Raw genomic sequence first — 25,812 nt, 5'->3', positions numbered from 1 at the left:
CTATTTTTATACACACCAAATGGATTTTAAAGTATTCCAGGAAAATTAAGTTTGCTCTTATGTTCAAATGTATTTGTTCAAGCCTCTGAGAGACAAAATTTTATCAGTTCTTATAAAATAAGTTTTTCCTCTACTTGATGTTTTCCACCTTCCCCATCCCCACATGAAACCTAGTATCACAACTGGCTTCTCATTTCCAGCTGGGACCCTTGGATCTTCAGGGAGTGGTCCAGGCCTGCACCTCCAGCAGCACAGCTCAGTGTTTGCCCTGCTGAAATACTGCGAGGCAGTGCTCAGGGAAAGCAGGGATTTGCCTGGGACAGTGACACAGGGAACAGGTATCAGCTGCCACCACTGCTGTGTCACACTGAATTACAGTCATGAGGTGCAACTGATACCTCTCTGGTGCCAGGCAGGGATTACCCAGCTGGTCTGGAAACTGGTTCATCCATTTTGCCAAATACAGGCAGGCAAAGCAGATATCCAAGCCAGGTCACTTGAACACTGCTGCCTAAGGTTTGTGCACTGTATAGTGGCAGACAGGGTGTCCATGCTGACTCCAGCAGTGCAGACTAAAACCAGTCTGCCCAGCTGAACTATCTACCAGTGGGGCAGCCTGACATCAGCATTTTGTGTTGCTCCTCGAGAGCTGAAAACAGCCCTTTCCCTTCACCAGCTGCACCTTCACCATAGGTTCGACAGGGAGGCAAAACCCCTGCATGTTTTAATCACTACATTGCTAATACTAAAGCAAAATTCAGAGTTTACCAGGCCTTTTCCATATCTAAAACTTGTACTTGTCATATTATACGCAGTAGGAGAGGCTTCCAGCCTTTCCATATTCTAATGTGGTGAATCACAGTGTTACTGAGCTACTCTCAGAAATAATCTAAGCTTTAGAATAAAATCACTGACTACAGCAGCCTTAAGAAGAAGAGGAAAAAGATTGATAAAAGAGATTCACTGTAAAGTAAGCTTCTGTGAATGAGGGGGAAGCAATTTTGTGTCAAAAGGAGAAAATCTTTCATGTGTTGTGTGTCTTTGTAACAGGTTACTTTAAACTGAGGTCTTTCTAGGAAAGCATCAGTAGCAGAATTGAGGAACTTAAGTGTTCCCATGATAGGCTGACAGGGTCTCCACTTGTAGGGAAGCCTGTTAGCTTCTCCAGCAAGTGAGGAACTCAGCCTGACCACACCTATCTGGTGGATAGGCAGATATCCTGCTGGAACAGGCAGGATTGGATCTGGGACACAACCAGCAGGGTTGATCAGGGCTAGCACTGCATCCCTGTCTCCATCACCACATTCCCATGGAATCACCGCACATGGAGAAGGCTCATCTGATCCTGTAAACCACCAAAGCTGGCATCTTATGAAAATCAGACTTGACAGGGACAACTCTTTGGTAGAAGCTGAAAACCAAAGGGAAAAATAAAAACCCACGCAGCTTTGATCACTTAATTTTTCAGGGCTGAGGTCTGATGTGCCCTGTGGGAAGCACCCCTGGATGTCAGGGAGCAGTGCAGGTAGCACCTCGCAGGTGACAAACAGGGGGAGTCAGACACAAAGGAATGATGGTCCTTTAGGGTGAAATATCCAATTCCCAAAATGAGCTATTAGGAAGAAGAGACGGTGATGATCCATCAGAAACAAACAGAATTCAATGCAATGGTTCATGCATCAACCCTTTGAAGCACAAATGGAGTGAGAATAACCCATCAAAACCCAAAGCAGGAGAGGCCAAGCCTTGGGTTTGAGATATGGCTCAGCCCCAAAACATGGTCAGATCTGGATTTGCCAGATTCCTGCTGGAATGTCAGGTCCACTGCTACTCATCCATCCAAGCAGCTTCTGTCCTTGGGTTAGTTTCCCTTGGATGTAAAAAAAGTGCACCAGCCACCTCCTCACTTCCAAGGGATCCATGTGCAAGTGTCCTTTGGACAGCACAGACCAGGCTGAGGCTGTGAGGAAGGATTCTATACTGGGGACATGAGATGCTTCACATTTATGCCTCCTGCCCTTCGAGTCCAGGTAACAGAGAGCAGATTCCCTGACTAGATTTGTCTTGGGCACGGCTAAAGCTCAGTGCTGGAATTCAAATTACAGAGGAGCCCATTATTCTCTGAGTGGGACGAGGCACAGGCCAACCAGAAAGTGAAAATTAGTCTAATGGCAGGAAAAGTGTTTTCATTAGAGAAAAGATTCTAAGAAAGAAGATGGGCTGAAATGAGCTGGATTATTTGAAAGCCTGTTTCAAATTTCTTGGATAGCTTATTTTTTTCAGCTCTATCACATCACTAGAACAGTGGGTTTAATTTCCTTTTTCATTTATTTTTTTCTTTTACGTTATTTTCTTACATATTTCCCTGACTTTTATGAAATTGGTTCTGTAACTGAGTATGGCAGGTCACTTTCTTCCCTTGGCAACCAGCACAGGACTGGACCCTGCACATGTCTTGGTGCTGAGGAGGTATCTGTGCCCAGTTTTCATCCTACCACTTCTCTCCAAGTAACTTCTCCAGCACTGATGCCAAAGCTCACTATTGAACTGCATCCATGGTAATTAATTCTAATTTTAGTGCCACCTCTTTTTAACCACCAATAAATCGATGGTGCTTTGTAATCCAGAGCTGGGATATGTTCCAGCATGACAGAATCTGGCATTTTAAAACCATTTCTGTACCTCCACCCCAGCTGTCAGTACCCTCACTGTTTGGCAGATGAAAAAAAAAAAAAAAATCTACCTGTGTGTTTTAGGGTTAGGTAAAGCCTGTGGGATGTCAATTCCAGCAGTAATTCCTTTCCTGGAACTGCAGGCACTACAGCCCAGCAATGGCATTTGGTATGGAAATGGCTCTCTGTGCATAATGAACAGGAGCTGAGTGTTGTCACAATGGGCTGGAAATTCTTCAAGGGATCAGCCACTGGAAATGGCAATTCTGCTTGAAAAAACCACACTAATTGAAAATCCTTAATTTGCTCCTTATATGGCTCTTATACCAAGACAAAATTTTAATTCTAATCTCTAAACACCCCTTCTTTTCTTCTTTGGAGTCTTTTGGAGATCAGTAATACGGAAAAATTGTTCTATTAGTCTGCAGGCTGTTGTCCAGCTATTCCTCAGATGTTTTCTAATCTAATTGTATTTCAAAGAGCTGCCAAAAATATGAATTTTATTTAATTCAAGCAATAGATCTATGGATCTTAAACTATGCCTTGCTCTGAATCCTTCTGTGATGACAGCTATTACCTGCTGCTTTCATGGTAGGCAGTACCCACCTGAAATTTGGGGTTATTCCTGAGGAAATTGTTACAGCTGGTGTCAGACCAAGCTGACATGGTTTCAGCTTCCATATCCTCAGGCACCTTCCAATTAGAGTCAGGCAGAGAAGACTTGCACTAATTTGAAATACAAACCAATAAATAACTAGGTCTGAGTGGGGAGCTCAGCCTACTTCCAGCAGTGAGCACTTGTCATGCTCAGCTCATCTAAAGGCTGCAGAGCCCCGTGTCCCTGCCCTGGGGGACAGTAGGGGGGGGTCTCAGCTTCTCCTGCTGCCCTTGTCCAGCTGTAATTCTACAGGGCAGAGGAAGGATGCTGCCTGCTACCTCAGAAGCAAGGAATCTGGATAATACAGTAATAACACAAAGCACAGTAAAAGAACAATTGTATTAAACACTTAAGACAAACTTAGAGCATGATGCTTGCCCCACTTTCACACATTTCCAACCTAAGTCACTACTCTGTAAATAGAATTTTGATTAATCCCACTGAGGATTCTCTCCCTCTGATATCTATTCTGCAGCTATGATATTCCAAACAAACACTCAGAGCTGTTATATGAGGAAAGCTCAATTATTTATCATGCTCAGCCTTTACCTTACTTTAGTGAATGAAAACCCAAATACCTGACACTACAAACCCCTCCTGTTTTTTGAGCTGCACATTCCAGAACAGCTGTTGAACTGCTCACGCCTGACACCCATAATGATGAACATGCAAAACTTTCTCCATTTTGTCTTTTCCATCCAAAATATCAGCATCTGACAAGGACAGGAGTAAGAAATACTGCTGAAAATTGGTACAGGATTTGCAATGAGGGCTTTAGTTTGCTTTCCCCCCCATGCTGCCCTAAGCAGATGACATGAACTGAGTGCTCAGTGTGCACACACTCCTGAGTTTGGTTCCAGCTCTGATGATCTTCCTGGGAAGCTGAAAGGTATCCTACTCCTCCCCAGGGTGCTTGGAACAAAGGAATTTCACAGAGATAATCTACCCCACAGAATCCCAGCATGGGTCAGGCTGAAAGGAGCACAGTAGGTATCTGGTGCCACCTTCCTGCTCCAGCAGGGCTATCCCAGGGCACAGGATTACAGCCACAGCTCTGGAATATCCCCAGGGAGGAGACCCCACAGCCTCTCTGGTCTCAGTTCAGGGCTGGGCACTGCTGGGAAAAAATTCTGCCTCCTCTGCAGGGAGAATTCCTGGGATCAGTCCCTGCCTGTTCCCTCTGGTGCCATTCCCACACGCTGCATTCTCCCGGTGGCAGGAGGAGAACACTGCATTCTTGTGTTGTGGAGTGTTGTAACTTTACGACACCTCTTTACAAGTAAAGAACATTTTCTTTATAAGTGTCGTAAAGAAAAGTCTTTGTTTCCAAACTACAGTCAAAATTGAAACATCTGCAAATTAATAAATGTCCTAATTAACATGCTTTTAAATCACTGCATGCTGAGCTATTCTAAGCTTTGCATTTATGGGCGGTTACCCAGGCAGGTCTTGTTACAGTGGAAACCAAACCTTCCTCTCCAACCTGCCACCACAGCATCACCCTCTCTGATTTAGCTATTTATGGGATAAAACCTTCATCTTGAACACCAGGCTGTCATGAATAAAATCTCTCAAGCAATCCACCCCAGTTAAAATACTGTTAAGTGTTGTTGTACAACACTTGTGTACAGTTAATGTTCTTGTCCCATTTGTAAACCTTGTTTGTTGTGCCCTTGTTTACCCTGATAGTTGTTAGTAATGTTAATTACTTACCGTTATTGAAGTGTTTTAAGAGTTCTCCTATAGGATGTGCCTCTACCCCCTTTCCCTGTAACTTCCTTGTTACTATGGAACAACCCTGCTCCCTACACTCCTACCTCTCTTCCTTGTAGGGAATCACTGCTGCTGATCCCAGGGGCCGTGTGCTCCGAGGCATATGCAAACTAAGGCATGCCAGACACCAAAACAATGAGCCAACAAGGAAATAAAAGGCCAAAGAGACATATCCTAGCAAGCTACGAAGGAAGACTGTCTGCCTGCATCACCTGAGCCTGCTTAAAAGGTGTCGCCATGACCACAGAGGACTGGAAAAGAATGACCCCCCTGGACAACGAGCTGGAAAGCCAGGCCTCCTGGCTACTCCCATAAGCACACAGCTCTGCAGTGTGTGCTGTAAAGCTGGGTTGTGCTGCTGCCTTGGAGCTGCCAGTGTGGGAGCAGCAGTGGTGCAACAATCCCACGGGCCCCCACCCCAAGGCTGGATTCTAATAAAGGTGTAAAATGGGAGTCTGTCTCCTGACCAATTTATTTCACAGGCAAGACATTTTCCTTGAACCTCTTTGCAGCTTCTTGTAAACTGAAGAACATTCAATCCCTCCTGAGTGTTTTCTGAGAAATAACAATACTTCATGCCATGAGACAGGTGAAGTTGACATGGGTTAACAAACACTCAGGTGATCGAATAAAATTAACCAGGGGCAGATTTCTATCTCTATCAAAAGAGATATGACCCTCTGCAAAAGGACAACAGCTTTATTATTTGAAACAGTTATTTTAGACAAAAATTATCCAGATAAGCTCAAAGTCTCCTTCTCCCCAGAATTCTTTTTGCAAGTAAAAAGGGGTGAGGATGATGCTAGGCCAGTTTAAGAAGTCTAAATTGAGGTGAGTATTTCAATTTATGCTGCTTTTAGGCAAAACTGCAATCTGCAGTGTAACCTGTGCTCCTAATCCTTACCTGGAGGAAATGTTCTGATACAGGTCTTGAGGGGAAAAACACAGACTTCTGTTAATTTGAGATTGAATACACGTTTAGCAAAGAAAACTAGAAAGGAAGACTCATGGAGCAAGAGAGCTTCCAGAGCCAAGCACTTCTTTCCTAGGTTGGAACTTGGGCGTCCTGAACTGACACCAATCTCTGCTTCCCTGTGTGTCATAAAGGATCCCAGAATCATTTCCCCAGATTCCTTCTCCCTGGTAAGATGGGGAAAACCCCCCTCAGTTTTATGAAGCTGCAAAAGCAGTGTTTATAAAGCATGGTACAATGCACAGAGAGAGGTCCACAGTGCCGGTAGCAAAGGACTCACAGGATTATTTTAAGGTATATGTTTAAAAATATTCACTGTCCCCTGGATGGAAATTCTCAGACAGTTTCAGCCTAGTGAATCTGGGTCTTTGCTGAACCTTCTTCAAGGCCTGGTTTATGCAGTGGACCATGCAGACAGGGAATGGCTCACTCCACTGCACTAAATCTCTCCTGGTTTTGAAATGAGCAACAGAATTTGGGACTGCAAGACCAAGCCAGGGTGAGGGTCCCAGCTCCCCAAGAGATCTGAGCATACACAGGAATTATGTATTTGCACAAAAACTTCTTGCACCTAATTTTGCAGAAAATAACTGGATTTTAGCCAGCATTGCTAAAAAGTAAATAAATACTGGGACCACACTGTAATAAACCAGGGGCTTTAGATACCTCGTGGCACAGCTGTGAGCTGACCCATTTTCAGGCCTCTAAAGCTAAAACTGCTTATCAAAGAGGCAGAAACGTGTGCAGGCATATCCTGCAGCAAAGAAACAGAGTGACCCTGGTAAAAAAATAGCTGAAAGCTAGGAGAACAGGCTGAGATGCAGCCCTGATGGCTGGGGAAAAGTAGATAAAGCATCACAAGTGCTGTGACAACAGGCTGCAAAGGCTCAACACTCCTCACCTTGTTGGAACTGCCCAGGGCAGTGGTGGAATCACTGTTCCTGGAAGTGCCCAAAGCCATGTGGATGTGGCACCTGGGGACAAGGGTGAGTGATGGCTTTGGCAGTGCTGGGGGAATGGTTTGACTCGATCCTAGAACCATTAGGGTTGGGAAAGCCCTCTGTGATTCTGCTTTTCCTGTAGCTTGGGTTTTCTTTGTGAGCTCTGACAAAGAGCCCTGCTGCAGGGTCACATAATCCAAGATAATCCACGCCAGGATACTACACCAATACACTTCCCTTTCCCTGGGGTTCAGGGACTGAAATCCCAGAAACTCCAGACTGATCCTTCCTGCTGGATCACATCAGGGTCCTTAGCCTTGCAGAAACACAAAGTTCCTGGTCCAAGGATCTTCAGCTGTGTAATAAATATAGTTATGAATAAAAATTCATAAAAGGTATAAATAAAATATATGTATGACTGCAATGACATAAAATACAACATGTAATGGGGGAAAAAGTCCTTCTCCGGATCTGGTCGTGATTTCCCTCCGAGAGGCAACAGATTGCAGCCAAGCACCCAGATAACAATCGCAAGCAGGCACATCAGCCCCGAAAGAATAGACAGGACACGGGCCATCGAACAAACAAAGGAACGGGCCCGGACGAGATATCACCGAGCCTGAGCATCTCCGCCCTGCCCACCTGTGTTGGAGAAATGGAGAAACTAGACAAAGGAAGAGGAGACAGCCGAGATAGCCATCGGCTCCAGGATGGGTCCCGTCACTCCACCCTAATGGCCCGGACCAAAATGATATCAAAAAGACATCCTAGACCTCTTTACATATGAGGAGCCTCTGCCCAGCGTCTATTGACCCTATTCTCCGGTGCCAGGAAATCTATTCTTCGAACAATCAAGAACCTTTTAGCAAAGGGTGCCTGCTTGGAATTTGGCCTCGGGACATAAACTTCCTATAAAAACCCAGGCCAAGGGACTCTCAGGTGTGGATTTGGGAACACCTATACCTTGTGTATAGACCCTGTCCACCCAGCGCTGCGCTGCTCATTTTATTGTGGTTTTTCTCGCTGTTCGAATTTATTATTGTTTTATAATAAATTTCTCTTTTATTTAACCCGAAATTGCCTTTGCATTTATAACAGCTGCAACACGAAAAACACCACTGTGAACAGAATTCCCTTGTGGAGCTGACCCACTTGTTTGAAGCCAAGATAAAATTTCTGCTGGCTTGCGCAGGGCCAGGGATTGGACTTGATGATCCTTGTGGGTCCCTTCCACTTCAGGATAATCTGTGAGATTAGATATAGACAGATATATATATATAGATGTAAATATATGTTTAATGTCCAGTGAAGAATCATAGCCAGCATCATGAAGGATCTGCATCTGCTTCAGCTGGACACCAGTATGTGTCCAGGATGCCTGGATCAGCCCATCGGGAAGCAGGATCTTCGTCCCAGGCTGGACAGCTGTGGGTGCTGATAGCCCGGCCCAGGAGCAGCTCTGTTAATCCCAAATCCCAGGGATTAACAGAGGCCAGCTCTCATTGCCCTGCTGGATTCATCTCACTGAACTCTCCCTTCCATGCACACTTAATCCACTAAACCTCCCATGAATACGTTCTTAGACTCTAATGACTCTTCCTGATCTTGTCTCTTTGGGTACTAAAGCTGGAACTTAAAGAACAGAAACCTCTGCCACTGTCACCATGTGCTCTGCCACAGGAGCTCATCCCAGCACAGGAACCACGGGCAGCTCCTCAGGAAACAGACACAGGAGTGGTGGAACTCACCTAGAGTAAGTTCTGCTCTATGCATAGTGAACACAACCCATCAGAACAACACAGACTGATGGAATGGCTCCCCCAGACCACTCTGATCCACAGCCCAGGGAGACTAAATATTCCTTCCTGTTTTATTCCTTGCTGTTCCCTCTCAGGAAGACTAAATATTCCTCATGGATTATACTAAGGAAGCAGAAGCTTCCTTCCCCAGAAGCTGTTCCCATTTGGAGAGGGCTGCCAGAAGAACCAGGTTGTGAAGAGACACCTCCTTTAAGGAACTTTATCAGAGAGCAGCACTGAAGGGGCTGTAATAAAGAATTGGATGAATAAAAATTCGAAAGAAAAGGTTTAAATAAAGTATATGTAATTGTAAATGATGAAAATATGGAATGAGAAGTCCTCCTCCAGGTCGAGGCAGGATTTCTCTTCCAAAGCAACAGATTGCAGCCAAGTACCCAGATAACCATCGCAAGCAGGCACATCAGCCCCGAAAGAATGGGCAGGACACGGGCCATCGAACAAACAAAAGAACGGGCCCGGACGAGATATCGCCGAGCCTGAGCACCTCCACCCTGACCACCTGTGCTGGAGAAATGGAGAAACTAGACAAAGGAAGAGGAGCCAGCCGAGATAGCCATCGGCTCCAGGATGGGTGCCACCACTCCACCCTAATGGCCCGGACCAAAATGATATCAAAAAGACATCCTGGACCTCTTTACATATGAGGAGCCTCTGCCCAACGTCTATTGACTCTATTCTCCGGTGCCAGGAAATCTATTCTTCGAACAATTAAGAACCTCTTAGCAAAGGGTGCCTGCTTGGAATTTGGCCTCGGGACACAAACTTCCTATAAAAACCCAGGCCAAAGGACTCTCAGGCGTGGATTTGGGAGCATCTATACCTTGCGTATAGACCCTGTCCACCCAGCGCTGCGCTGCTTATTTTATTGTGGTTTTTTCTCTTTGTTCGAATTTATTATTGTTTGATAATAAATTTTTTATTTAACCCGAAATTGCCTTTGCATTTATAACAGGGCTCTTGGCCAAAGGACTTTTAAGAGGAACTGGGAGGATACAGGTGGCAAAGGTGCCCATCACACAGCTCTCTACCAACAAAGAGAAGGCCATTCCAACCTCTGCCCATTCCCAGGAGCCAAGGGTTTGTGGGAAGTGCTCATGAGACACAAAAGACAGTCTGGGAAATGGGATATGGCTTTGGGGGTTAATCCAGGAAAAAACACAGGAATTGTATCTTCCTCCTTGAGCAAAATGGACAGGGGAAAGTTCACAGCCTCTCTGAGGTGAGGCAACAGTTTTTAAGGCTGAACCATCACAGTGACGGCCCCTGTGCCCACATCCATCCTCAAATCATCCTGGCAAAGGGAAGCAAAATCCCTGGAATGCACCAGAGACGCAGCAGTTCCTGCCCTATCCTGGAGACACTCAGCTTGACACACCACTACTGAGAGAATCCCCTTTCCATCCTGCAGCATCCCAGCTTCTTCTCCCCAGTTTCATACAGAAACTCTCCCATCAGGGAGCAGGATGCCAGGCGTGCTCCTCCACACATCTCTCAGCTGGGAGGGAGCATTCCTTGGAAATCAGATTGCTGCTGCTTGTTCTGCTTTCCCATGAGTGGCTCAGTTGTATCCCAGAGAGACAAATATTTTGTTCCAAGATCAAGGTTTTTCTCATCAGCCTTTCAAAAACAGCTCAGATCCCAGCAGGGCTGGCTGGTCCTTGCACACAAACCCTTACCCCAGTTAGCTGATCCAAGGAGCCACTGATTTCAATAAGCACCACATGCATTTTCCTCACAGATCACATCAGGAATGCAGGATTTCCTTGGAATCACAGCCCCACTTCTGCCTTACAAGCTGTGGCACCATTCCTCAAACTTATTACATTGAAATATTAATTTTGAAGCTAAAAGGCAGAAGGCCCTTGGAGAAGGTCTGAGGCTTTACCTGGACCATGACCAATGTTGCTATTAATACTACTCAGAGGAGTCCAAAACACATCCAGGTGATCCCTGTGGTTTCCAACAGTCTCAGAACATCTAAATGAGTATCAGTCCCCTTGGCAGCAATCTCAAAATCGCATCCAGGCAGATAAGCATCAGTGTTTAGCACAGCGGCCACATTTTGGTCCCAGTGGCTCAGGAATTGCTTCCATGAAAGCAGAATTAATTCAGCAAAGCCATTCAAGCCCCACACACACTTATTTAGACAGATGTGGCAATGTCCATGCAAGTCACAAAGCTAATCCTGCCTAACAGTGGCAAAATTGCAAATGAACATCCTCTAAATTTAATATACACAATCAAACAATCCTCATTCTCTAAAGGAAAATATCTAGGCTGGTTTCTCCATCATAAGGCTTACACTTCCCAGCACTACAGATTACTGCATCCAGAGGGAGGAATGTTTTTCTTATTTCAGTGATAGACTATCTACAAACCCATGTTCACAGTGCTCATGTGGCTCTGAGAAAACACCACGAGATGTGACACAGACAGGAGAAACATAGTTTTTCCCCAACTACATCTGGAATTTTTCCCACAAGCAAAACTTCAACTTTCTCTCATATTTTAAATGCCTGTGACTATGTAACAAAAAGCATTCTTGGGAAGATTTCACTGATTTTTTACATAATTTTTCTTTTAATCCTGAGGTTACAACAGCAAGAAAAAAATAAATATTAAATTATTTTCTTTGTTTTGCCTCTGTTTAAGGATGGGAGAGAGAGAGAGAGAGAGACTCGTCCCAGTAAAATTCCAGGTTATTGCAAAGCTAATCCCAGTTGCAAAGTTATAAGCAGCAGGTATATGAGGCTGCACATTGCTGGACAAGAGCTGCAGGAAAAGTCCTTAGAGATTTTTCTATATTTGCTATCAGCCATAAAACAGAGTGAAAAATGCTTCTCTTACCTTGCATGAGCTTGGTATCTAAACAGTTTTCTTCATCCAGAAATTACCCTACTGATTTTTTGCATCAGGGTTTAGATTGCTGGGGTTTTGTCTACCCGTTTTTCAGCCACAAAATTAACATTTCCATATATTGAGTGTGGCCAGTGGTGCACAGGACTGAAGAAAACAGTAACATTGAAGGACTTCAGAGCTCCAAGCCTCTGTAATCTTAAAATTACTCATTCCCAGTGCCAGAGCTATTCAAAATCCTTCAGTACCTCTGAGCTCGGCAGCTTCTCCCCTGGATGGACGGAAGATTTATGGCAGTGGGATTTACAACACTTGTCTCCTGGATTTCAGGCCATTTATTCACCATAAGAGAAATTTAGGAGCTGCTCAACACCTGACAGTAGCAGCACATAACAATTTAAGAGAATTAAAGACAATTTCTGTACTGAACTAAGAACCATCCAGGCAGTTGAGAACTGCACAATACTAGAAAGTCAATGGTGAATTTTGTATCTCATCCTCTGCAAAGAACAACATGGCCTTTGCAAAGACCAGGAATAGTTAAATTTAACATCGAAGAGAAAAAGATGGCTTCTTTTCTTAATTTCTGCATTCAGTCCCAAGTGTTACTCATTTTATATAGTTAAAGGAACATTATTTTTGTGCATTAGGATTGAGCTACCCAGAAATAAAATCTATTTTGCACAGGAGCATCAAGACAAGCTATGTCCTGCTGAACCCTCTGCAAGGTTTTGCCTGGCCTACATCTAAATACCATCTCCATGAAACCTTCACCTTTGCTGCTTTTACAGCCAGCTTCTTTCAGTTACACCCTTTACATTCTCAGCTGTACAACAGCAGCTTCCAGGGTTGCTGGGTCATTCTGCACAACCTTCCCTGTTGCTAGATGTGAGACACGAATATAACTTGGTTGCAAAGTCTCTCTCTCACTGGAGTCCTGAAGCCTATTAAAGCCATGTCTCAGGGAGGGAAAACATGTTCTCTACAGAATTCCTTCGAACTCAGAGCAGTTTCAATGTTACCCTATTAAAATCTGTATTATAATAAAGGTCAAGCCTCAATTTAATGCCATGAGCAGGTGGTAACATCCACATTGTGCCCCACACGCAGCAGATGACTCACTAACACCCCACCACTCCTCAGTCCTGTGCTAACAAACCCTGCCTGGAGCATTAACCACATCTGGAACAGCTTTTCAAGCACGTGCACCAAAAACTGCACATGTACATTGTACTGTACAATATCTCAGTATGCAATGGTTCATCTAAGACAAAAAAAATTGCACTGGTGCCACCATTCAACATCACTGAGTTAATTTTCTATGGATTTTTTCAGCTACAGAGACCATTTCTCCTCCTACCATGCCTAAATGTGAGAAATAGTGCTGCAGCAGCTGAAACCTTAACGCATAAATACAGACTGTTTTCCTTAAATATGTACTTAGGTTATTTTCTAGACAATTAAACTTCTCAGAGGAAAGTATCAGCTGAAGAGAGCAAATATTTGAATCATATTCAGTGCAAAAAATGATGACTAATGGAACAGAATGGTGAAATTTCAAGAGCTGTACTTCATCATTTTGAGCAGGGCAGGGAACGGTGCTACAAACCACAGGGTACAAACCCAGCATTGCTGCAATCAGCTCCTGCACAGATTCTGTAGCCTTGTGTAATTGACAAGTTTTTAATTCATTCTGCCCATCTGACAAAAGAAAACCTCAAACCATAGTTTATTACTACTGCTATTGCAAGATTTCAAGATTTGTAGCCATGAATACACCACTCCAAGGGTGGGGAGGCCCTGGCAGAGATTCCCAGAGAAGCCTGGATCACTGGGAGTGTCCAAGGCCAGGCTTGGAGCAGCTGGGTCAATAGAAGGTGCCTCTGCCCATGACAGAGGCATGGATGGGCTTTGAGCCCAAACCATTCCATGGACACTGTCTCCAGCTCTTCCTGCATCTCTGTCCTGCTCTTTTAGCTGGATTTGGCCCATTCCCCATGGGAGATGAACCACTTCAGTGGTCCCCTCTCCTCTTGGACCTCAGTCCTATGTCAGAACAGACTTCCACAGCTCAGGAACTGCTGAGCAGCCCCCAGCACCCTGTGGCTTTCCTATGGGAAATGCTGCCCAGGGTGCTGCCACACCAACCATCCTCAGAGGGCAAATCCCAGGGGAGTGCAGAAAATGCCATGAGACCTGTTCTGAGTGATTTGGCATCTTCAGAAAGTGGTGAGACAACCTTGAGGATGGAGAACATCCGTGAGAGGACGTTTGTTGCACGGGACAGAGCAGCACCTAAGGAGAGCTCCCGACCTGCCCTTCAATTCTGGGAAAGGCTGTCTCGGATCCTGTGGGATGTCTCTGCCTCAGACACAAACCCTGCAAGGCTGTTGGGAGTTTTTCAGTGACACCAAAGTGCTGCCTTCCCAGAGACACTCGTGGGTGGAACAGCTAGAGTCCAGCTGCTGAACGCTGGGAGGCAAGACACAGGAACCATATGGCTGAAGGGTCATTTCCCCTTCTCAGGGGTATTTATTAGGGTCCCATCCAAGAACATCCTTCCCCATGACCATGGGAACTGATAGCTCAGCCCTGAGTCTGGAGATCAAGACTGGGCATGTCAAATTCCAATGCCCCAACAGGATCCTGCAAAGCCAAACAGGAACAGGAGAGATTTGTGGTGTCTGGCTGCAAACTGCAGCAAGAGCTTTTAAAATATCCCTTCCATCCCCACCAGGTGAAGAATCCCTCACTCAGGCAGGCAGCAGACTGCTCATGCATAATTTAAGAGCCTCATCCAGTTTCCAGCAAGTCAATGAGAAATCTCCTACAAACCTTAATGTCAGGTGAATGATGCCACAGGGAGCAGCTGGTGCTGAGAGCAAGAGGAGCCTGGCCAGGTGAGCTGAGCTACACATTTAAAGCAAAAGCAGCAAAAAATAAAAATTAAACCAAATTATTCTATAGAGGAAACTGAAAAACTACTTCCAAGGATCATAGTTTTGTGTTTTGAGTGACTGGAGGGTTTTTTACGACACTGCAAGACTTCTAGAAGGGATCAGTGGTACAACTAAGTGGGGATGCTCAGTGGAGGGATGCTGCTGGCACAGGACTGAGACTCTCCAGGGAATCTCTTAAAAAGGCAAAGGTGCTTGTGTCACCCAGACCACACCAAACTCAACCTCAGCCATCAGGGTTTTGCTGCTTTTTCTAACTAAAAAATAAAACCAAAAATCCCCCACAAAACTAACCCACCAACAAAGAAAAAAAAAAAAAAAAAAAGCAAAAAGAAAACCTGTTAGAAGCTTTTTTGTCCCAGTTACAGTATTGATTTGAAGGAGAGAAATGAGGAGGAAGGGGAACAGAACAATTTCCTGGCACGTAAAGTAGCTATTTTCTGCCTTCCCACTGCACTGCCCAAGCACTCAGTGCTGCCCCTGCACTCAGATCCTGCCTTGAGCTCCAACATCTGCCAGGGCTCAGCCAATCTGACACACCAGGTTTCCTGCAAAGGAGATAGCTTTGATAACATATTTTAAAAGCTCAAAAAGGAGAAAATGCCATTTATGGCACTTTCTCTTCTCCTTGCTGGGGACACCAGCCCTGTTGCTCTGGCAGGGACTTGCAGGTACTGGATTTTAAGGATCAAGGGCAGGTTGGAACTTCAATCATCTCAGATACATCTGTGGAGTAATTTCAGTGTAAGCCCACACCTGCTTGAGCAAATCAGCCCTCAGATCCCTCAAACACTTCAATACCTTCTTGAATTTGGGTTTCTCAGAAGCCTAAGGAAACCAAATCCCTCAGGAGCACTTCAGCTTTACCCTCCTCCAGCGTTTGTCTTGTGAGGCAGGAGGACATGCTTGGCCTAATTCCACTTCTATACCATTCCATCCCACATTTCATTTGCACAAACTTTCAGCAGTGCTTGAAAAATTCCAACAAAGAAAAAGACATGCAGTGTTTCATGTATTAATTTGTGTATTAAAGTGGAAAGCAAAACCCTTCTTGCCTCGTGGCTTGACGGAGGGCAAGTGAAGTTTACACTATGCCAACAATTAACTATTCATTTCCAAAAGGAGCAATGAGTCCTCCCCAGAATCTCCCAGTGTATTTCCATTCACAAATCTAACTATAGGCACAGATACCTCACTGAGTTCACTTTTGTGATGATACAGTGTTGTGAAAGATCAATTCATTTCAAGTAATCAGGGCTGCATTAAATTATCCATCAGGTCTCCCAAGGATTCCTCAGTGAGCAGCTTCCTCCTTGCAGGAGAGCTCACCCCAACCAGGACTGTGAGGGGATGATCTGGAACAGTTAAATCAGCACTTCCAGACCCCATGAGCTCCTCCAACCTGGACAGAAGCTCACCCAAGTGATCTCTGACCACCTCTGCAAGACCTTGGGGTAAATCCACAATTTGTGTGCAGAATGTCTGCATGGGCAGTCAGCACGAGGCACTAAGTATTCTGCTGTAAATTCAAGTTCACTGCACATGTCTGAACAGCTCTATAAAAAGCAGACGGTAGAGCAGGCCCACCTGGACAGGTAAAAACCAGCAAACAAGGGAGACATTCGCCAAGGCAACACTGATTGTCTTATATTCCCAGAAAGTAAAGGGAATTTCAGCAGACAGCAGCCTGCGAATGTACCTGGAAATTACATCCCCATCAGAAAGAAAATTAATTCTAAGCCTGTTTCTTAAATATAGTGTGGATTTAGGTGTTGGCTGCATTTTTTATTGTTACACACTATGGAAAGATTCCTTCAAACCCTATTAGAAGTGTTTACCTAGGTTTTATTGCTTAAAAATATGATTTAAACAAAAACAACAGAGAAAATGGAAAGGTTATTGAAGACATCTGAGTCTTGAGTAATATTTTGCTTACACAATTTCTATCATACTTTCATTTTCTTAATCTTACTTAAAATACAGTAAACACATTTCAGGTAACAGCTTTTCTTATGGAATTACAGCTGTTGCTTCACTTCAAGAAATAGGACCTTTAGATAAAACATTATTACTAGCATTCTTGTATTCATAATCAAAGTGATAACGTTAAGATTTAAAATTTTCATTCTACTGTTTACTAGCTGTTCCACATGACTAATAACTTCTACTTTCTACATAAAGCACAGCAACTTTGGGGCTCTTCATGTACCATACTCAGCTTCAGTATCATGAACAAAATTATTGATAAGAAAAAATTAAATAAAATAAATGCTCAAAAATTCCACAACCCATCAATATCTCCACCACATGAATATTAAAGAAAAAAGAACTTTTTGAGACAAATTAGGAATCTTAATAAGCTGAAATAAAAATATGTTATTCAACTAGTTCTGTAAGAAACTGCTTCAAAACCACCTGGCGTTAGTCAGGACACCCCACACAGATCATTCCCAAATCCCAGTCCACCTCCCATGGCTACAACAGCAATTCCTTCCACTTTGCAGAAAATAGGACAAAGCAGGGGGAAAGGGCTGGTACAGCCCTTGAACACAATGACATTAAAAAGCCACTTCACATGTTCTGGCATCAGTCTTCCCCCATCTACTCAGAATTTTAAAGTAGGAATTGCTCTGTTGTGATGTTTTAAGACTGGACTTTTCAAAGCAGCAGATCTGTTTCTAGAAGCAGGAGCTTGCATTGAAGCAGGTTCTTCACCAAGTTATAAATACATTTCCCCCTCCCAAATACAGTTATGTAACAGGACACCAACCAGCAGCATCATCAGTCTTACCAATTTAACAGAGATCTCTGGGATTCTGAGATGGAAATTAATTATTCACAAACAAGGCCTCATTAACTAAAGCCATTATTACCCACTTACACTAGAGAGCTGGGGTTTAATAAGCAGTGCAAGCAATGTAAATGGAAAATTACTCGGAGGTAGCTCAACTCTGAGAGCTGCTTCCAGAGCCAGCACAGCTCCTGGCAGGACACACATTAAGGGAGGTTTTCCCAAATCCACCCCAGTGAGGGCTGCAAAGGCACTTCCACAACAAAAATTTCTCACTCAATGGAAAATCAGAATGAGCTCTCTGCATTAAAAAACTCTACAAAAATCTCAAATGCACCTCTGTGCCCTGAGCAACCTGGTCTAAGGGAAGGTGTCCTTGTCCATGGCAGAGGGGTTGTAAGGAGATAAGCTTTGTTCCCAAACCAGTCTGGGATTATGACTCAGGAAACAGTTCCATTGCCAGCTTTAAAATTTTTTGTTCTTAATTAGCAACTCTCACACAACAGACAGGGAAACAGGGGTAGATTCCAGTGCTGGATAACCCTCTTTTCATGGCACAGAGATCCAGCATTGTTTCATTATTCATCAGAAGGTGCTGAGGAATACAGGGTTTGATATTTGATCAAGCAGCAAGCTTCTAAAAATATTTCCGGTACTATTTATTGGGAACTTGCTTCTATTTTTTTCCTTTGCATGAACCACTTGCATCGCAAGTTGCAACATAAGCCTGCAGCCAGTGTCACAAACATGCCAAGGAGGAAGAAAAAGCTCAGAGCAATCATTCACGTGGCAGAAATCCCACAACCTTTAATAGGCAAAGGAACTCGTAATCCAAACGTATTTCCTAGGAAAGGGAGAAAGTGAGATTCCCTGCCCAGCCCCATCTGTGCCCACCACAACCCTCACTGATGTTCTCCATTCCCACGGCTCATCCCCAGCAAAAGGATGGAACTGTGGAATGTAGGACCATGGGATATCCAGGAAAGGACCCACAAGAATCACCAAGTCCAGTTCCTGGCCCTGCACAGGCCCATCCCAAGAGCCCCAGCACTAATGAGCTCAACACCAGGACGAACTTGAGCCATGACTTTCTCCCAGCAAGTCAATATAGGCACTGCACGGCCTGTGCTGAGCCTCTGTGCAAGCAGCACTTTGTAACTGGGAGCTGGCAAGCTGAAAGGGACTGCATTCATTTCTGGAGGGATTTTAATCTAATTAGGAGTGTGCAGAGTCACCGTCGTGTGTTTTGTGACAGCAGTTTGGGACACCAGTTAGTGAAGGCACACAGGAGAAATTGATTCCCAAGCAAAATTCAGCGCTGAAGGCATGGAAAAGATGTGAAAAAGTTGCACCTCCAGCCTTAAGTAAGGCCAGCAGGAAATCAGGCAGTAATCGGGATAGGTCTGTTATCTGCCAGCAGCTCTTACAGACTCCTGAGACAGCTTTCTGAAATCCTCAAAGCAGTATTAACACAGTAATTTGAGCCAAGTCAGAGAAGAAGGAGGGCTTGCATCGTACTCCAGCTTATTTCTCAAAATAAGCAGAAAGTCCAGCACAATTCTGGTGATTAACAGTTCTGCTGTACCTCCCCCACTTCCCCAAAAACCACTCACGGTCACCCAAGGGGAAATGACAGTGAGCAGCCAGGAGTGCTTTTAACACGAGAGTCCTAAAAAGGCAGACATGACAAAACCTGGTTAGAAAGCCCCAGCACAGGTGCTGAGTGTGAAAAATGAGGTTCACTCTCTTAATAAATTCTAAAAAGTTTCATATAAACAAAAAGACAATTGGGAGACAAAGTGTTGTGAATTAATGTTGTAAATATTGGCTTTTCACAATTATTCTGATAAATATATTATATGCTTTCACTATATTCTTTTCTCTTAGCAAGTTACAGGCTTAGATAGGAATTCTGAATGGTAAGGATATGTCTCATCTGGAGAAGGCAAGATAACTCTAACAGGCAAGACAATGGGAGGATCAAGCTGTGGAAAACAGGCTATTATCAGCAGCAGGAAATGGAGAGCAAACTGTTACCAAAAAGCCGGTACCAGGACGTTGGAAAGGGGGAAAGATATGAAGCCCATCTGCTCTCTGAGGAAGTATAAGGGGCCTGGACTCTTATAACAAGTGACCATCTGCAGCAGAAAGGAAACCAAACTCCAAAATAATACTGACCAGCTAGAATAATGATAACCAGCAAAAATTATGCTGACCAGCAGAAAATAACATGATCCAAGAAGGTGGAACCAGGGAGGGGACATGCTTGAATATGCATTAACCTCTCACAGCAAAGATGGTGTTATAAATTTGTATTGTGATATTGGCTTTCGCAGATGAATATTATATATTAAATACTTTTTAGCTATGCTAACAAGTCTTAAGTTTAAAAGAATTTCCTAGGTACAAGGCAAGGAAACCCCAGAGGGAAAGGACACTGGGGCCCAAGCTGTTATCAGAACAATAGAGCCCAAACTGTTATCATTGGAAGATATGAAGACCAGCTGCCCTCAGGAGAAGGATGAGGGGCCCAGGCTGTTATCAACAAGTGACCATCTGCAGCATGATCCAAGAAGGTGGAACCAGGGAGGGGACATGCTTGAATATGCATTAACCTCTCACAGCAAAGATGGGATAAAAAGGACACTCCTAAGATACCAGGTGTGTTCCTGGTAACCCACCAGGGCACCCGGCCGTTTTAACCCTTTGCTTTATTTCTTTTGTCTCCTAAGTGTCTTTTGTCTATATTAAATTCTTTTTATAATTTATTAAGTGAATCTCATTTTTAAGAATTTTTGGGGGCTCTGTCCAGGATAAGCACCTCACCTCTAGGACCACCGGAGATCCAGAACGGGGAAACAGGCGTGCCCCTGCTGAGTTCAGCAGACCCCGCTCCATTTCTCCTAGCGTGGACCAAGCGGCTGCAGGTCAAAACCTCGAGGACAAGAAGGGGAGAAATAAAGCAAAGGAAAGGGGAAAAAAAGCTCCATAAAAGCGCGGTATTTTTGCTCCATAATTCTTGTGCACGAAGACCCAAAGAAGAAGACGGATTGTAAGTAATCTTTGGGGGAGCGGGAAGCGGGGGTTGCAAGATACCCCTGGGGTTACTGGGACTGGGTCTCAGGGGAGGGGTTGGCCCCTCGGGAAAGGGAGCCCAAGGTTTTCCTGGCACAAACCACTGGGAAAACAGAGTAAAATGTGGATTCTCTAAAACTTTGTCAAGTTGAGGATTAAATCCAAGAAATTTGGACTTAAAACTGCCAAATTGAGGAATAATCCAAGAAACTTGGGATATTTGACATATTACAGCGCCCATGGGCGGATATTAACAAGGGAAGTAAAGAGCACCTTATTGTCTTGCTGTGACTGGGTGGAGTTGAATGAACAGATGTGAGAAAGCGTAAATAGGTGTGATTGTTGCGTTAAAGTTTGTGGTTTTTTTGGAATTGTGTTGTTAAAGAGGAAAGGTTTTCTGTGCTGTGCTGGAGTAAGAGTGAACATGGGTCGATGTTTCCACAGGGACTGGATCACGGTGGGGACACATGGAGTGATTCGCTTCCTCCCTGCGAGCTCCTGTCCTGGAGCCCCGGGGTGGCAAACCAGAACTGGGGCTTGTAGCCCAGGAGCCGCGGGGGTGTTGTATCAAATCTGTTCTCAGCGGGATAGCAGCTCTGGTCTCAGAGCAGAGCCAAGGTTATCTTTAGTGGTGATCTTCCCTCTGCGCCTTTCCTCCCCCCTGGGCAACAAGAGCTGCTTGCAGGGGAGGGGTAGCTTTGGTGTGCTGGTATGTGATTCAGTGTTTGAAGTTGTTTGGTTTTTGGGGTTTTTTTTGGTTTTTTTAGAAGTTTTCTTTGCCCCACTGTAGCAGCGGTGAGAGGTTTTCCTGGGAGATCGTGCTCCCAGGGCTACTCCCTGCCGAGCTATTGGGACGGAGGGGCGGGTCAGCCTCAGGAGTGCAAGGGAACTCCCAGAGCTCCGACCGGCGGTGGGTCGGGCCGAACCCTGATAAGATCAGGGCACAGAGGGTGCCCTGAGGGGATGAGTTCAGCCCATCCCTTTTGAGTAAAGTGAGGGCAGGGGCCTTCTAAGTCTTGGTGCCCCTGCATTGTTTAAACTTATTTTGGAGCTCTCGAGCCGCAGAGCTGTGTTTAGGCGGCTGCAGGCAGGCTGGATTGAAGCACAGATGCTGGTTTGGGTTCCCTGCTCCAGGCACAGGGGGATCGGAGGAGCTCTCAGTGACTCCTGGAACCTCCTGAAGCTGTGAAACAGGCCGGGAACATGCCCAATGGTGAGAGAGCTGGGTGAGTCCCTCTGGGACCCAGGTTTTCTATGCCGGGGTCTTACGAGATCTCGGGCACATTAAGTTCTGTGATTTCGGGAGTAAAGACTGGTGTCAAACTGTCTCAGAGAGCTTTTTCTTAGCCAGATGTATGAGTGAGATACGGAGCAGTACTGGCGTATGGTATCAGCTCCAAACCAAGGGAGCTGCAAGTTGCAAGCCTTTGTTTTTATCGGGTTCTGAGAGAATTCCGTGTATGATGGTGCTGTGGTCTTCTGCAGCAATAAGTTGTGTCGGTGCTTAAAATTTGAGATTTCAGGAAGAGTATGCATCCTGGGAGAAAATGGAAGTGAGCTCTGTTTGTTTTTTTCTTGAGTGACTGTAATTTATTTTGTAGAGAAACAAACCCATTTCTTAGTATGCCTTCCAATTTCTTTACTTTAGTGAATATCGTAGAATTTTGTGGTTGATTATAATTTTAAAGGCAAGTTACAGTAATTTGCATAGTAATCACTTCTTGAGGTGAAAACTTACCAGGTTGTCAATAAGTGTTAGAGCTGTTAACCCTAATGTTGTTTGTGTTCCGTGCTGATGGGCACAGCCCATGATTCTTAACAGCAGAACCTGGTGTCAGCCTAAAAGCAAAATCCTGTGGATTGTTGTAAATCTTTTTAACTGCTGCTGAAAATTATTTTGTCTCTTTTCACGATATGAAATGCTGATCACCTCTCTGGTGATTGCTAAGGAGTTATTGTGATAGTGTGTTTAGCTGAAGATCAGGCTCAGAACTGCCATGATTTCTTGTTCTTTTGAATTTGCCAAGAAAGTGCACATGTCTCTAGGAGTGCTTGTGTTGTTTTGCAGCTGTGCTTATCACAGAAGCAGAAGTGGACCCAGTTAAAAGATTAAAATTAAGATTGTTGGTGTTTCGAATTAAGAGGATTGTGGAGACTCTAAACTTGGTCTATTTTAATAAGTACATGTGTTAATTTAGAGATGAGTCTTATTTTGTGAAAGAAGAGTTCGAAAACAATTGTAAGACTGGTTCTTGCTATAGATTGTTCATAGTATATAAGCTGCAAGTACTGTTGAAACATAAAGGTATTGTCAGAAACTTGTCAATGTATCTAAATGCCTGTAAGAATAAAAGACCTGACCTATCTTGTCATGAGAAAAGTTACACTAGAGATTATTCACATTAAGCAGCTGTGTGAAGATAGACTCCTTTGTACTGGTAGAAGAAAACTTAGAGAAGAATGATGTCTGTGTCTTCATTTCTAGCTTGACTGAAGATCTGTTCAAGGCAGTAGAAATAGTAATTGCAGATTTGTTTTAGTTGGTAAAAGTAGCTGGCTAGCTGACTGGTCTCTGTGTCTAGCGCCTTTGATGGCTTTGGGGAGCGTCCCCAAAAGGAGGTGTTGGAATTTGTTGTTGATTCTGAAGCAAAGTAATTTGTGTAGTGGAGATTCTGGAGGGATGTGGTGTAAAGAGTGGCGAGATAATAGTGGCAAAGAGAGAGAGGTCTACGTTTCCTTTCATTACAGTTGTAAAGATTTTTAGAAAGAGAGCGAGAAGTGTCTTGTTGGCTCCGAAGAGTGAGCACTGGCTTGTGGGGAGAAAAACTTTCAAGCGCGATTAGAGGTGAGAATTGTGCCCGAAATAGGGGATGTTAGGAGCATCTGGAGCGCTGGGTTAGGAGTTGCTAGGTTTAGGTGTTGTTTTATTGCTTTTATGTAAAGCGGCTGTAGCAGGACCCGGTCCCTGTGAGTGGCGAACAGCAGGGCCTGGTGTGGCGGTTCCCGGTCCTCTCCCACCCGATGTGAAGGGTGCAGAGCGCGGTTCGTGAGTGGCGCTGCTGGAGCGGGACCCGCCCTGTCTGTGCCGGGGTCTCGAGGGGTGCGGGGTGCCGGCAGTGCTCGCCGGCCTGGCAGCGGTGCTGGGTGAGGTTTGCTGCTGAAGAGCAAGCTGGCCCAGCAGAGGAGCCCCAGACCAGAGCACTGTGGACTCCGGGCTCTGCCCCTCGGCAGTGGCGGGAGCTGAGTGTGTTTGAAAATGCTAGTCCTGTGTGTGAAGGGACGGCACAGCAGGGAAAGAGGGGACACGGGCTTTGCCCCAGGGTCAGCACGTCAGCAAGTGACTGGCAAGGACACAAGTGGGCCCCTGCAGAGCGAGCGGCTGAAACAGCCTGCTCAGCCCAGAGCTGTGGCAGCAGGGGTGGGGGAGAGAGATAGCCTGAAAAACTGCTGTCAATGGGAAAGAAGGAACGGAACAAAGGCCAAGAAACAGACCGGTGGATGATGAGACCAAAGCAAAAGTAATCTTGCTCGTTAGGTTCTGAAAACCTCATCAAGGTGTTTAATTTCTTGAAATAGGATCTTTTTTTTTTCTCTCTTACTTTTTTCTTCTCTTTCTTTCTTTTACTCTTGTTGTTAAAAGGAAGGGGTTTGTTCTAAGAAACCGATAAAAGAAGTTTGTGAAGCTAAACAAATAAATAGTAACCAAAAGGTAAAAAAGGTAATGAATGTAATTTATTTGAAGTCAAAACTAACCTAGCCTTTCTTGTTTAACTAATTTGAACACGCAGAAAGAGATTGGCTCCTATGTTAACTGATAAATTTCGCTGATGGAAAATTTTGATGTGATGTTTTCATTCTCCCTGTGTTATTAAGAAATTGTTTTCAGGTACTACTGATAATTAAGGCAGAGAAGCTGCAATCTGGACCAAAGAGTGAAGTTAGATTCACACCAATAAGAGCAAAAGACCTGAGGACTGGACTGTAATACCCAAACTGAGTGATACCAAATGTACTCTTGAGCAGAGACCGGCGGCAATGAACTGATCCAAGGAATGAGCTAAGAATCACACCTAACTGAGAAGTAAGACCAAGCCTGTATCAGTAGTTTCAAGTCCTGCCTGGATAAGTTCTGGGACACTTTGATATCCACCTTGGGGAGGAAAACTCCCACTCCAAACAGGACGACTGGGGCTGTTTTGGTTGGGAAATCCTCGTATATTTTTACTTTTGCCTGTGATTTGTATAAAGGAGGGGGGAGAACCACAACTTCCATCAGTGCCACATCATATATATTGTCTAAATCATCCCAATACGGGGCATGCTATCTGGATTAAATATAAGTGTTTAAATTAGAGAGTAATAGGTATTGTAGTCCACAAAGTTAAGCCACTCATTGCAGGAAGTGTGAGGTGTCAAATCTATTAAGAATAACTTAAATGATAACTTTTTTTACAGATGGGAAATTACTAGTGTGTGTTGAGTGGGAAGTACCTGAGGAACGGTGGGAAACTGCTGTTAAAAGGTGTCAAAAGAAATTTGCTTGGAAATTACAAAAAAGGAAGTGACAAGGAAATAGGGGGCAAGACCAGACTGACCACTACAACTCGCCACCGAGAAGAATATAAACACCTGCTGTGAGCTGCAACCTCATAGGCAGGATTGGTGGGGGTGTAAGCCATACTGGACCCCTATTATTCCTTCTTCTGTCACTTATCCTTTTCCCTTTTGGGACACCAGTAAAGCCATGTTACAAATGCTATCAAAAGCTTTACATGGAATGACACCGGGGTTTCTTTCTTATTACCCACACAAGTATCGATAATCACTGCTATAACCCATCCAAATTAAGTACCTGTATGCATAAAGGGAAAATATTAGGCTACAGAAAATCTAAGAACAAGTAGTAACAGATTAGAAAACAACTGCCCAAAAAGGAGAAAAAGATGGATTTTCTTCACAGTTGTTGCCAGGAGAAATAAGCAAGATTTGGTAAGAGAGCAAATGGTAAGTGAAAAGATAAAGCCAACACAGTAACCTAGACCTGTATTAACCTCACGTCAGGACATGTAAGCAAAGCTCAAACAGCAATTAAATGGAGAAAACTTCTTCATGAAGTGAGAAATACTCCTGGTAAAAAGTATAAAGCTGGTAATAAAACTTGTACATAGTAAGTTCCAGAGAAACCAACTCGGTATTAGACCCCAAGGAAAGTAAAAGAAAAAATTGTGTACATAGTAATAGAACCAGATTCTTCCAATGTAATAGTACAGAGAAAAATCTTTACTCTGGAAATAGC

General features: G+C 44.3%; 1 protein-coding gene and 2 long non-coding RNA genes across 18 annotated transcripts in view; 1 reads left to right on the top strand and 2 right to left on the bottom strand.

Moving 5' to 3' along the window:
* The window catches only part of IQSEC1 (IQ motif and Sec7 domain ArfGEF 1), a 291,038-nt gene that overhangs the window by 192,384 nt on the left and 72,842 nt on the right, over positions 1–25,812 (bottom strand). The window lies entirely within an intron of this gene.
* On the bottom strand, positions 2,310–6,157 carry LOC147651141 (uncharacterized). The gene is made up of 2 exons (XR_015275126.1): positions 6,008–6,157; positions 2,310–5,213 (listed from the first exon to the last, which is right to left on the bottom strand). It is a non-coding gene; the product is annotated as an uncharacterized LOC147651141 (long non-coding RNA).
* LOC111935247 (uncharacterized) lies at positions 6,243–9,507 on the top strand. Its single transcript, XR_002867642.2, has 3 exons — positions 6,243–6,370; positions 8,644–8,770; positions 8,912–9,507. It is a non-coding gene; the product is annotated as an uncharacterized LOC111935247 (long non-coding RNA).

Source organism: Cyanistes caeruleus, chromosome 11 (genome assembly GCF_971803275.1).
Source record: "Cyanistes caeruleus chromosome 11, bCyaCae1.hap1.1, whole genome shotgun sequence".
In the NCBI taxonomy this organism is placed as follows: domain Eukaryota; kingdom Metazoa; phylum Chordata; class Aves; order Passeriformes; family Paridae; genus Cyanistes; species Cyanistes caeruleus.
The sequence above is the reverse complement of the archived record's forward strand: the minus strand, read 5'-3'. Positions and strand labels throughout refer to the sequence as shown.